The sequence below is a fragment of the Mustela nivalis genome (genome assembly GCF_964662115.1).
Source record: "Mustela nivalis genome assembly, chromosome: 8".
NCBI lineage: Eukaryota > Metazoa > Chordata > Mammalia > Carnivora > Mustelidae > Mustela > Mustela nivalis.
This window is the reverse complement of record NC_139027.1, coordinates 13,622,697-13,636,360: the sequence shown is the minus strand read 5'-3', so window position 1 is coordinate 13,636,360 and position 13,664 is coordinate 13,622,697. Positions and strand designations below refer to the sequence as shown.

General features: G+C 38.0%; 1 long non-coding RNA gene across 2 annotated transcripts in view; it reads left to right on the top strand.

Annotated features, from left to right (window-relative positions):
• The window catches only part of LOC309871291, a 36,111-nt gene extending 27,717 nt beyond the window's left edge, over window positions 1-8,394 (top strand). For both annotated transcript variants that reach the window (XR_014315189.1, XR_014315190.1), the window contains one exon: window positions 8,323-8,394. This is a non-coding gene — a long non-coding RNA (uncharacterized lncRNA). The remainder of the gene's footprint in view (window positions 1-8,322) is intronic.
• The last annotated feature ends 5,270 nt before the right edge of the window (window positions 8,395-13,664 follow it).

The window sequence follows — 13,664 nt, the reverse complement described above, 5'->3', positions numbered from 1 at the left end:
ATTCACCTTTGGGGAACTTCCTGGTTGTGTTGCTATTGTGACCTAAGTGATTTTGGTTGCTGATGAAAATGAGCTACTTGGGTGATCGAAGCAAAAATCTACCAGTTACAAACTGCTCTGATTTCTTTAAAGTGTTCTCATTTTCATCAGATCACCAATTACTGAGAAGTGAAGTAATGATGTCAGGCTCTATCACATGTAATATGAAATATGTGCATTTGCCTTTATAGGAAAAATGATACACTGTATTAGAAAGAATTCAAAAATATATTATCAAGGAGAAATTTTAGAAAACAGTCTCTAGTTATAAAACCTGTTTTAATATATGTACATTTTTACCATACATGTAACAAGCTGAATAAAATCTTCCATATAAGAAATTTATTGCCATTTCATATGTGGGGAAAAGAAAGGAGGCAAAACAAAACAAAACAAAACAAGAATTAAGTATCTTTTGTAGAAAATATTTTTCAGTAACTTTTATCCTCTTATCTTACTGCAGAAAACTGAGATATTGATCAAAAGAGTGAGATTGTTAGTTTTGTGTATCAACTTGTAGATCACAAGAGGCCCAGATATTTAGCTACATACTATTCCTGGGTGTGTCTGTGAAAATGTTTCCAGATGAGGTTAGTATTTGAGTCAGTGGCTAAATAAAGCAGATTGCCCTCCCCAGTGTGGGTGGGCCTCATCCAATCTGTTGAGGGCCTGAATGGAACAGAAAAGAAAGGTGGAGGGAAGGAGAACTTGCCTCTGTCTGATTGCTTGAGCTGGAACATCCGTCTCTTCTCATTCCCTTAGTTCGGGACTTATGCCATTGGATCCCCTGGTTCTCGGCTTTTAGACTCAAACTGAACACTCCATCATTGTCCTTCCTGGCTCTTTACTTTGCAGACAGCAGATCAAGGATCTTCTCAGCTTCCACATCCTCATGAGCCAATTCAAAGAATATGTATTTATTTATATGTATCCTATTGTTTCTATTTCTCCGGAGATCCCTGAATAATACAAAGGTATTTTAGAATAATTCTTGAGTCTTAATGGAAGCCTTCATTAGAATTTTTAGTCTGGTGTAACATTTCATCATCTTCCGTAGAATTCTCTTGAGTATCAACTACGACTGTTCAGAGTCAGTGACAGGTGTGACAGTGAATTCTCCTGCCAGGTGAGATAGAGAGGGACACCTGAGGTGGCTCAGGTGAGAAAGGAGATTAACCTATGGCTCAGCACTGATTAATGTTACTATCTGAAAAATTAATATCTCAGGGTTTGGTGTGTTTGTTTTCTAAATGGAGAAAAATCTGCTTTCCAGTCCTCACTTCTAAGTAAGGGGTAATTTCATTAAGTTCAACTCCAATAAACTCAGTACTGAATCATCACAGGGAAAGCATCAGGACATGCAGCTTCATGGGAACTTTTCCATCCTGACAATCATATTTCTAAACTGGGGCCTTTTTCCAATGCTAATTCATCATCACCATTCTGTAGGCTAAGCCTGAGAGACAGGATCTCACAAGAATTTGCCATATGTACTCATCAGCTATTCGAGACACCATGTCCACACAGGGAGGAACACTGATGACATCGCTCTGCTCTTGCTCCAGGTGATCGTAGGCAGCAGTCTCATAATTAACGGTCTTTAGGCTGTCCTAGGTTGGTCATTTTGCATATGCTTGTGCTAATCCAACGCATCACATGCAGCCAACAAACTCAAGAGAGCTCCATGGGCCCTGAGCTGGGCCTCCAGGTCCTGCACTCCTGCCTGTCCCACCTGGGTGTTCCCACCACCTCCCAGCTCCCTGTTCTTTTAATACACATCCTCAAAAAGCATATAGTCTGTTTTTTGTTGTTGCAAAGTTATAAAAATATGTCTTATGGGCTATGTAAACTTTTGAGATTGACTTTTCACTTAGTTATATACTGCTGTGATTTATCCATATTATTGCCTATAAATATAGTTCATTCTTTTTAACAGCTGTAAAATATTCTGCGGTGTAAATATACCACATTTTATTTATCCATCATACTGTTAAAGAGCCCTGCAACACTTCCCATTGTCAATCTTTTTTTTTTTTTCTTTCTTAAAGATTTTATTCATTTGATTGACAGACAGAGGTCACAAGGAGGCAGAGAGGCAGGCACAGAGACGGGGGGCGGGGGGGAGAGGAAGCAGGCTCCCTGCTGAGCAGAGAGCCCAATGCGGGGCTCGATCCCAGGACCCTGAGATCATGACCTGAGCCAAAGGCAGAGGCTTAACCCACTGAGCCACCTAGGTGCCCCCCCATTGTTAATCTTATAAGCAGTGCTGTTAATGAACATTCTTATATATGTCTCCAGCACATATTTAAAAGTAGCTTATGTACACATACACACACTCACACCCAGGAATAGAACTGCTGGCTAGTAAGGGATTTGAATGTTAGGTCTAACAAGATAATGATAACTTGTCTTCCAAATTTGTCGTAGCAGTTTATATTTCTATCAGCAATGTGAAATGGACTCCGTTGTCACATTCTCTCAAATACCTGACTTCTTGATTTTTGTCATTGAATGGTTGGTTCTAAAATGTTTTCTTATTGTGATTTTGATGTACATTTTCCTCATCCTTAATGAAATCAAATGTCTTTTCATGTATTTATTGGTTCCATATGACTCCTCTTCTGTAAGATACTTATTCATTTCTTTTGTCTTATTATTTTTTTTTGGTAGAAGTTCTATATTTTTTGTGCTTATGTGAATATCAGTTACATGTGTCAATATATTCTTCCAATTTATACTTAACTTTTTGCATTTTTAAAAAGTGTTTTGTTACAAAGAGATACTTTAATTTTAATATAAACAAATTTATCAGTTTTTTATTATTAGCTCCTTTAGCATTTTAAGAATTCCTCCTTCTCCAAAGATAACTCTCATGATATGCCAATTGTAATAATGAATGTGCTAACACATCAATTACTGTGTTACACATGTGAGCCATAGAAAGCGTGTAAGATACTGTCCTCAAGAAGCTCTCAGCCTGGTGGGGAAATAGGACCATGAACAGATAATTATGTGGAAAGTGATCAGTCCTGTTACATCATGTAGTACACTTGGACAGAAATCTACCCCCTGAAGGGAAGATTCTGTATGGTGGATAGCTTAATGTACTTTTGCACGCATTTGCCCCCCAAACTTGACTGCAGCAGGTGCGAACATCTCGTCTACTCATTTATCTATACAAATATTTGAATACCAAAGAGGAGTTTTTAAGCATGAGTCATATACAGCAGATTACAAGACATATTTTATGTGTCTGTTTTTTTGTGAGTTTGAAAATACCTTCACCCTCCCCCCAACTAAGATTCTAGGGTGAGCATTTGAATTGTAAAGCTTCAGCTGATTCTGATGATCCAAACTGGACCATCCTTGGTATGTGCTATTTGTTCTCGTTCCAGTGGACTGTGTGTTTGTTGGATGTTCTCTTCCTGCCTCATCTTGGGATACTTACTACTAGTCACACCGAATTCTCAGCTTTTGCCAATGAACTTCATCGAAGTGTAGCTTCTGAGCGTGCGGCCAGTTGCCTACTCATGTCTATGGATGGCTTCCACTTCATCCAGTATGCTCTGCAGAATGCAAGCTGCCTTCTTTCTTAGTAAAATGGCTGTGATGCTCTACCTTTTCTCCCCTCTAATCTCAGAATTCTCCAAATTGTTTGAATACTTTCTGCTGGCTTCTGCTGAATGGGTCACTTATGTTATGTCGGAGGGGAGGAGAAGGTGTTAAGTCACCTATAGCAAGAAGTTCTACTTCTTGCTTGAAATTGGATCTGACAATTGATGCCCATGCACAGAAAAAAAAATGCACATGATGCTGCAAATTTGAAATATCATTAAACTTCCTCCTGCCAGCAAAATCTCTAGCATTGTATACAACCACATCATGTCTGGAGTTTCTTTGTGTTAGACTGGGAGAGGGGTAAGCAAAGGTTACACAGAAGGGGAAGGCTCACCTAACACATGCAGGGTAGTCAGAGAAAGTGTCTTGGAAAGGATGAATTTTAAAGGGTCAGTAAGCATTAGCTTGATGAAGAAAAAAAAGGAGGGAGAAAGTAACAATGCAGGGCAACCCTGGTGGAGAAAGACTATGGATCTTTAAAAGCTCATTTCCCTTTGTGGCTCAGAAGTTATTGATATCATCACCCAATTAAAGTCCTCGGTGTGGCATATTTGCCCTTTGGCATGTAGGGGGATCCTGCCACCATCCCCATCACCGCTAGAAACCACCCTGGGGATTAGCATATATAAATATGATCTCATATACAGTCATCCAAAGTGACATATATATCAAAATAGATCATTTCACACAAGGGACAAAGGGCAAAACTTAGCCACAAATTGTGTGCCAAGAAGGTGGTTTTCCACAAAAATCCTCTAAGTTCTCTTTCCTTACCAAGGGCAAAGTGTGCAAATGCAGGATCTTGCCACATGTTTCCATTCGAGCAGATGGCAGAAAGGTTCGTCTGCAATGTGGAACTTGTTAAGGGAGGAAGGCCTTCCTGATAGAGATCAAGAAGTCTGCTTAAACTTGCTTAGTGATGGAATGGCTTGTAATCCATTCATGCTCATGAGTAGAATGCCTTTATAATTACTTGTAAGTAGACTGAGAGCCTCCAGCATCAACTCCAGGGAAAAGGCTGTTTATCTGATGCTTAGACCTCTGCTCAGCACTCCAGACAATACATCCATTCCTCATCCATGCCATTGAATTATGTTTTACATCTACATCATCTTCATTTTTGTTGCTTTGATGGTGAAAATATTATTTTGCCTGTCTGTGGGAAAGGCATCAAGGGCCGTAAAGAGGTTACTTTGTTTGATGGTCCTAATGGACAATTACATCAAGACCAACCACCATGAAAATGTGAACATCAATGCTGTATAGCTGAGGATACACTAGGTTTTTCTGTGGTAACAAACGTTCCCCAAATTCAGTGGTTTAAGACAGAAAAGTTTACTTCTCTCTCATACAGAGTTTGCAGTGCAAAACTTTCCAAGGCAGCTGTCCTCCATGTGTTGGCTCAACACAGGGTACTTGAATCTTATGGCACTTCCATATCAACACACACTCCCACAATCTCCTGGGGCAGGATGAGAACTGGATGGCCCCACACTAACAGTTACATGCACATGACCCTGTTCTGTCCATAATGCATTGGTAAGAACTAGTCATAAGACCCCACCCAGAGGCAGCTGGGTTAGGAACTTTCATTCTCCGATATGCCAAGAAGGGGAGAAAATTAGAGAAAGTATTCACAGTCTACTTTAATGTGAATTGTTTCCAGTTTGCAAAGCAGCCTTATGCCACAAGAATTAATGGATTCCTTTAACCAGGAGAGACAATGTAGAGTAAGGGCCTGAGAACATGGGTTTGCAGTCAGTCCTGGGTTGCTGACACATGACCTGTGGGGGCCCAGGCAAAACAGAATCTCGAATTGATTTGCTTTCTTCTTTCTTTCCTCTTCTCTTTTCTTTGCTTTTTCCCTCTCCTCTCCCCTCCCCCTCCTCTCTTTTCTCTCTCTCTCTCTCTCTTTTTCTATAAAGTGGGATGAAATTACCTATTTCATAGAGATGTTTTGAGGTTCAAATGCAGTAAATAAAACAGATTGCATGGTTTGTGTATGTGCTCACCTACAACATGGGGTCACACGGATCTGTCCAGCTGTACCGATTACTCTGCGGATCATCCCAGCCTTCTTCGGCCTCGCACTCCAACAGTGAGAACTCTGGTTGCCACTGTTATCATTCTTACCTGATTGCTCAGTTCCAGCATAGATGTATGGTGGCGTCGGAACTGTTAACCCCTACCCCCCTACAAGGCATGGCTTGGGTCAGCTGGAGTACAGCTCCTTTTATTTTAGTCTCACAGATGCCATTTATTTCCATTTGTTTCCCCCTCTTCATTCAGTGAGGTCGAGTTACATCTCTTTTCAGTCTACGTCTGTCTTAGTACCACTCCCCTATCACCCACTAAATGTACATTTAAGTGCATCCGCACTCACTATTTGCGCTGTAAACTTCTGTGGGCTTGACAAATGCATAATATCATGCATCCACTATTACCATTATGTCACAGATTGGCTTCCCTGTCTGAAGAAATCCCTCGTGCCTCATCTCTTCAACGTTTTCCCCTTCCCAAACACCTGACAGCCAGTGATGTGTTTATCCATCTTTATAACTCTGTCTTTTCCAAAATCTCTTATAATTGGAGTCATACAGTAGATCACCTTTCCAGACTGGCTTGTTTCACTGAGCAACATTGCCTCTATGGTTTTGCATTTCTTAGTCACTCATTCCCTTTCATCACCGCGTAGTATCCCACTGCACAGATGTGCTGAGGACATCTTGGTAATTCCCAGGTTTGGTGACTATGAATAAAGCTGCTATAAATATTCACTTGCAGATGTTTGTGTGGATATAAGTTTTAAACCAGTAAATACCTAGTAGCTTGCCCACTGGATTGTATGGAACGACTAAGCTTAGCTTTGTGAGAAACTGTCAAGCTGTCTTTCAAAGTAGCTTACCAAGTTCATTCCTCCCAGCAATGAAGGAGTGCTCTTACTGCTCTGAATGCTCCCCAGAAACTAGTGTTGTCACGTGTTTTTTTTATTTTTGTTTGTTTGTTTTGTTTTGTTTTTCATTGTGGCCACCTAATAGTTGTGTAGACTTATTTCTTTGTTGTTTTAATTTGCATTTCCCTGAAAACAAATGATGTTGGGCATCTTTTCACGTGCTTGTTTGCTATAGGTATAATTTCTTTGGGTTGTTTGAGGGTTTTTGTTTTGATTTTTTTTTAAAGTGCTAAGTTTTATGAGTTCATGGTATATTTTGGAAACAAGTCTTTTTCAGATATGTGTTTTGTGAATATTTCCTTCCAGTTTGTGGCTTTTTAAAAAAGATGTATTAATTTATTTTAGAGAGAGAGTTTGAGCCAGTGGGGTGAGGGGTAGAGGGAGAGGGGGAGAGAGAATCTCAAGCAGACTCCCTGCTGAGCACTCAGTCCCATGTCCTATGCAATCACAACCTGAGCCAAAACCAAGGGTCAGATGCTTAGCTGACTGAGCCAAGCAGGTGCCCCAGTTTGTGGCTTTTGAGTCTCTCAACAATTGTCTTTTGCAGAGCAGAACTTCTTAATTTTAATGGAATTGGACTCATCTATTTTTTTCTCTCTCATGGACTGTGCTTTTGGTGTTCTATCTCTTCAAACCCAAGGGCACACAAGTATTCTAAAAGATTTTCTTCTAGAAGTTTTATAGCTTTGCATTTTTCCACCTAGGTATAGGATCACATCTGAGTCCCTTTTTGTGTGAAGTACGAGATCTGTGTTTAGATGCTTTTCTTTTTCCTCTGTGATTCTGAAAAGTCATTATCCATTTTCCCATTTTTCTCATGGATTGTCTTTATATTCTAAACTGAAAGTTTCGATATACTCTCAGTACTCTGTTCTTTGCCAGTTATGTATTTTGTAAATATTTTCTCCCACCCTGTGGTCTGTGGCTTGCTTTTAAAATTCGTCTTGGTTTCCTTATTCAATATGTACATTAGCACAGTGCAATTCACATATATAGTTTCAGAATATCATTCACATTGGATTTTACTGAATATGATAATGTTGCATACAGAAATTTTGAGTTTAATTTTAGGGCTAACAAAATAATCAGTCTTGTCCTTTATGGTTAGGTTTTTATCTTATTTATGAAATTTTCTTATTTTGAGGAAAAAATTATTTGTATTATCTTCTAAATGTAAAGTTATTTCAAATTTACACTTAAAATATTTCTATACATGATATTTATGTTAAAATATAAGCTAGACATACAATTCCATAGATTTCCCATACAGATAAGCATTCATCCCAGCAGCATTTATTGCCTAGTCTGATTTTCTTATTGATATGTTGTTGCCTCTCACATATACAAAGTTCCCTCTCTATTCTGTTTCTTTGGTAAACTAACCTTATACTTTTAAGAAATAAGTTCAAAAGTTTGAAATGTTAGTAGGGCAAGTTTTGACTTACTCTTCTTCAAATTTGTCTTGGCTTTCCTTGGTAATTAGATAATGGATTATCTAATGGATAATCCATTAGATAATGGATTATCTAATTCCATTAAAAATGTGTTGGAATTTATTTTTAGAATTGCATTGAATTTATAGATTCATACAGGCAGAATTAACATATTTTGGGTTTGGAGTATTCCTACCAATGAATATTGTATATCTGCCCACATATTTAATATTTTATATGTTCATTAATAATATTTCTTTTTTCCCTTTTCCTCACAAGCATAAGATCAAGCCCTGAGATGATATCAAGTGTTAGATGCTTAACCAACTGAGCTACCCAGTTGCTCCTGTATGTATATAATTTAAAAAAATATATCTATTTATTTGAGTGAAATAAGTCAAGCAGAGAGAGTCAATTATCATATGGTTTCACTTATTTGTGGAGCATAACAAATAGCATGGAGGACAAGGGGTGTTAGAGAGGAGAAGGGAGTTGGGGTAAATTGGAAGGGGAGGTGAATCACGAGAGACTATGGACTCTGAAAAACAATCTGAGGGGTTTGAAGTGGCAGGGGGGTGGGAGGTTGGGGTACCAGGTGGTGGGTATTATAGAAGGCATGGATTGCATGGAGCACTGGGTGTGGTGAAAAAATAATGAATACTGTTTTTCTGAAAATAAATAAATTAATTTAAATTAAAAAAAAATAAAAAGCCAAAAAAAAAAAAAAAGAAAGAAAGAAAGAGGCAGAGAGAGAGCATGCACATGGGTGAGGGGAGAGGGAGAGAAACTTCAAGCAGACCCCCACTGAGTGTGGAGCCTGACTTGGGACTCCATCCCATGACCCATGAAATAATGACCTAAGTTGAAATCAAGTGGCACACTTGACCAACTGAGCCACCAAGGCGCCCTACATCTATACATTTTTAATTGCATTTCTAAATTGATTGTTTCTGACAGATAAGAAATTTATCATCAATTCACATATATTTTTCTTTTAACTAGTAAACTTGATTTACTCTTATGAGTTCTAATTTCCTATAGTTTTTTTAATGCAATCATAATATAGGTCAACATTGACATTTTTTCTTTAATAATCTGTATTTTAAAAATGTATCATAGTATTTGTTAGAAGCTCCAGAACAATGTTAAATAGAAATGGTAATTTCTCCTTGCATTGCTATTAATTTTTGCCTTATAGTTTTATGCTCTCTTCTTAGGTACTACATATTAAATATTATTACATCTTGGAGAATTGACACCTTCTTGTTATGTAATGAATGCTCTTCTTTAGTCCTGATTTTTTACTTGCTTTGAAGTAGACTCTGTCTGAAATTATTATACATACTCCTGCTTTCTCTTGATTAGTGTTAGCATGGTAAATCTTTTCTCCCATCCATTTACTTTTAATCTTTATATGTCTTTATAATTAAAGTGGGTTTCTTATAGACAACATATAGTTAGGTTTTATGTTTTGATCCTCCATGACAATCTCTGACTTTCAGTTAATGCATTTAGAACATTGACATTCAAAGGGATTACTGATAGAGTTAGATTAGTATCAACTGTACTTATTACTGTTTTCTATTTGTGGCCCTTGATTTGTGTTTCTATTTTTGTCTTCCATTCTTTTTTTTGCCTATTGTGGTTTTATCTTAGCATTTTATACACTTCCATTTTCTCTCCTTTCTTAGCATATTAGTTATACATCTTTTTATTTTTAAAAATTTATTTAGTTGTTGCCCTAGAGTTTTGAGTATACATCGACAACTAATCCAAGTCTACTTCTACTTTCAAATAAAACTATATTGCTCCAATTCACCAGTTCATGGGTGAGTGTCTTAAAATAGCAACATCATCTCAGTGCCTTCCCACTATCCCTTCTATCATGGCTGTCATTCATTTCACACATATATAAGCATTCCTATAAGTATAACTGTAAGATTCATATATACATATATACATCTTATAAATGAGGTATATATATATGATGCATATATATACATAGATATATGTTCATATGTAAATACATAAGGTATATGTGTAAGTGTATATGAGTGAATACATTGTTGCTATTATTACTTGGAACAAATAATATCTTTTGTCTCTGGTAGACTGATTAAGAGAAAGAAAAATAAAAAATTTTATCATACCTTCATTTTTTCCTTCTTTGATGCTTTTCTCTTCCTTTATGTAGGTTTAAGTGTCTTATCTATGTTGTTTTCTTCTTCTAAGAACTTTTTAACATTTCTTGTAAGGCAAGTCCACTGGAAGCAGCAAATTCCTTCAGTTTTTATCTGAGAAGTTTTCACTTCTGAAAGATAATTTCATAGGGTACAGGATTCTAGGTTGGTGGGTTCTTTCCCCCTCTCAACACTTCACTCTTCTTTCTTGTACTTTTTTAAGAGGAGAGGGAGAGGGAGAGGGAGAGAGAGAGAGTGGGGGGGAGAACTCCAATAGACTCACTTCTGAGCAGGAAGCCTGACACATGGCTTGATTTCATGACCCTGAGATCATGACCTGAGCTGAAACCAAAAGTCAGATGCTTAAATGACTGAGCTACCCAGTTGTGCCTCTTGCCTGGTTTTGAGGAGAAGTCAGGTATAGTTATTCTCTTTGTTCCTCTAAGGTAGGGTATTTTTTTCCTTTGGCTTCTCTTAGCACTTTTTCCTCTGTCTTTTTTTTTTTTTTTTTTTTCTGGTAGTTTGAAAATGTTATGCCTAGGTATGGGGTTTTTGTTTTTGTTTTGCGCCCCCCCTTTTTTTGGTGTTTATCCTTCTTGACATTCTCTGAGATTCCTGGATATGTCGTTTGGTGTCTGAAAATAATTTGGAGGATATTCTTAATTGTTTTTGTTTCAAATATTTCTTCTTTATTTTTTCTGGTATTCTCATCATGTATATATGGCACCTTTTGTAGTTGTCCCACAGTCCTTGGACATCTTGTTCTGTGTGTGTGTGTGTGTGTGTGTGCGTGTGTGTGCGCGTGGTATGTGTGTTTTAATTCTTTGTTTTCTTTGCTTTTCAGAGTTGGAGATTTCTGTTTATACATCCTCTAGTTCAGAGATTCTGTCACCAATCTTGTCTAGTTTAATAATCAGCCCATCAAAGAAATTTTAGAGTATTCTTGATCTCTGGCATTTCTTTTTGATTCTTAGGATTTCTGTATTTCCATATTTCCATATTTCCATTACATTGCCCATGCTTTCTTGTGTCCTGTCTACTTTACTCATTAGAGCCCGTGACATATTAATCACAGTTGTTTTAAATTTCTGTTCTGATAATTCCAACATTTCTATCATGTCTGCTTCTGATGCTTGCTCTGTCTCTTTAAATTGTGCTTTTGCCTTTGATAGGACATGCATTTTTTTTCTTGATAGTTGGACATGATGTACTGGGTAGAAGGAACTGATTGATGTTAATGGGTCTTTAATGATGTGGTGGTAATATGTTGGGGGAGGGGAAGTGGTCCTTAGACCTATGATTGGATCTCAATCTTTCAGTGAGCCCATGCCTCTGGGCTATAAACTTCACAAGTGTTTCTCAGTTGTCCTCCCCCCCACCCTTAAATGGGAGATTAGAGCTGACTGGAGTTGACTATTTCCCTTCCCCCAAGTCAATTAGGCTCTGATAAAACCCCAGCAGGTTAGGCTCTGGTTAACTCGTTTCTCCTCCACACAGGCTTTGTTCAGGATATTAACGTGATGTGGTGTAATTCAGAATGGTTCCTTTCTCCTCTCCCTTGCTGGAAGCCAGAGAGACTTCTTTGATATTTACTGTGAAAACCTGGTTGAGCTCCTGAAGGTAAATCTCGTGAAATTGTGACACCCTCTATGGCCCTTCTCCCTGGAGTTCCTAACTCTCAGAGTTGTCTACATGGAGCCTCCTGCAATTCACCAATTGTTGTTCATACCCTGGAGCTCCTACCCAGGCACTGGTTTCTGCACAGGAGTCTCCATTCTGGTAAGCCATGACTCCCTGCATTTTCCCGTCTGTCTCTCCAATCTTTGGGGCTGTGGTTTGCCCTGTGTCCTCCCCTTTTCTGTGGATTCAAGAAGTATTTTTGGTTTTTCAGTCTGTTGGGCATTTTACTTGCTAGGGTGGAGTGGTGACTTCCAAGTTCATTAAGTATGGAGCCTTCTGAGTTCTATTTTGATCCTGTTAAAAGAAGCTAAACGTCTGGAGGAGCACAGACTTAGTTCCACTTGGATTCCTATTTCAGTGCTTGTAAGCCCCCTCTTGATTCCTGATCATGGAGGAGGAAGTTGAAGGCCTGAGAGTGGAGGGGTGTGGTCATAGTGCTAGGAAAGGGGGCCTATTTGATGTCCATAGTGCTAGGAAAGGGGGGCCACTTGATGTCCTTGGGGGGAGAGTAGCAAGTGTTCCACATTCTTGTCTGATGATACCGTGTGACTGGGAAAAGGTGTTTTACATCTACCTCAAGGATCTCCTCTTGGTCTCTGATAATTATGAGATGAAGAAGGTGGAAGAATTCCTTTATTCTACGTGCAGGATGTTCATATCTGTGTTAATAAGCGAAACCTGTCTATAATCTTTCTTGGTTGTCATGTATTAAAATCAAGGTCATCCTAGCCTTATAAAAACAAGTTTGAAAGAATTTCTTCTTTTATTATTCTCTGGAACAGTTTGTGTAAGACTGGGGTTTGTGTTGCTGGAGAGTTTAGTAAAAGTCATCTATAAAACTGTCTGAGCCACATGGTGTTCATGTTTGGGTTTGTGGGAAGGCAAGGGTGTGAAAAGATGGGGGTGAGATGGATTTTTTTAACTCTCAACTTAAATTCTTTAATAGATATTTAGTTTATCTATTTTGTCTGATTAGAATCTAATTTACTATTTTTTCTATAAAATTACTTATTGCATCTTAGTTTTCAAATTTAATGGCATGTAAGTATTTACAATATTCTGTAAAGATTGGAAAAAGTCTCCATTGTACCTATAGGTATATTCCCTTAATTTTTATCTTAACTAGTTTTGGGATGGATTTGACTTAGTGTTTTAAATGTTTTCATCATTGTTTTTCTGTATTTTATTTTGCTTTTCCAAATGTTTTAGCTTATCTTAAATTGCACATTTAGCATATAGGTTTCAAATCTGTATTATTTGCATAAAGATAAAATATATAGGGGCGCCTGGGTGGCTCAGTGGTTTAAGCCTCTGCCTTCAGCTCAGGTCATGATCTCAGGATCCTGGGATCGAGCCCCACATAGGGCTCTCTGCTCAGCGAGGAGCCTGCTTCCCCCCTCTCTCTCTGCCTGCCTTCTGCCTACTTGTGATCTCTGTCTATCAAATAAATAAATAAAAATCTTAAAAAAAAAAGATAAAATATATATACATTTGCATAGACCTACACACACGAGTGCAGATGTCTACATCTTCTAAGTACTGTTTCAGTTGCCTCACATAGATTTTATATGTGATTATTTCAGCTTCTGTCTTTCAATTTGCTTTTTATTTGACAGCTGAGCATTTCTCTTTCTTGTGAACTCTCATATATTTTAAAAACATTTCTGTTTGCAATATTTTATTTGTGGAAAATGGGGTTCTGCTTTAGGTCAGCCTACTGTGTTGCTGGAATTGGGCGACAAATATACGTCTTAGGTTTTT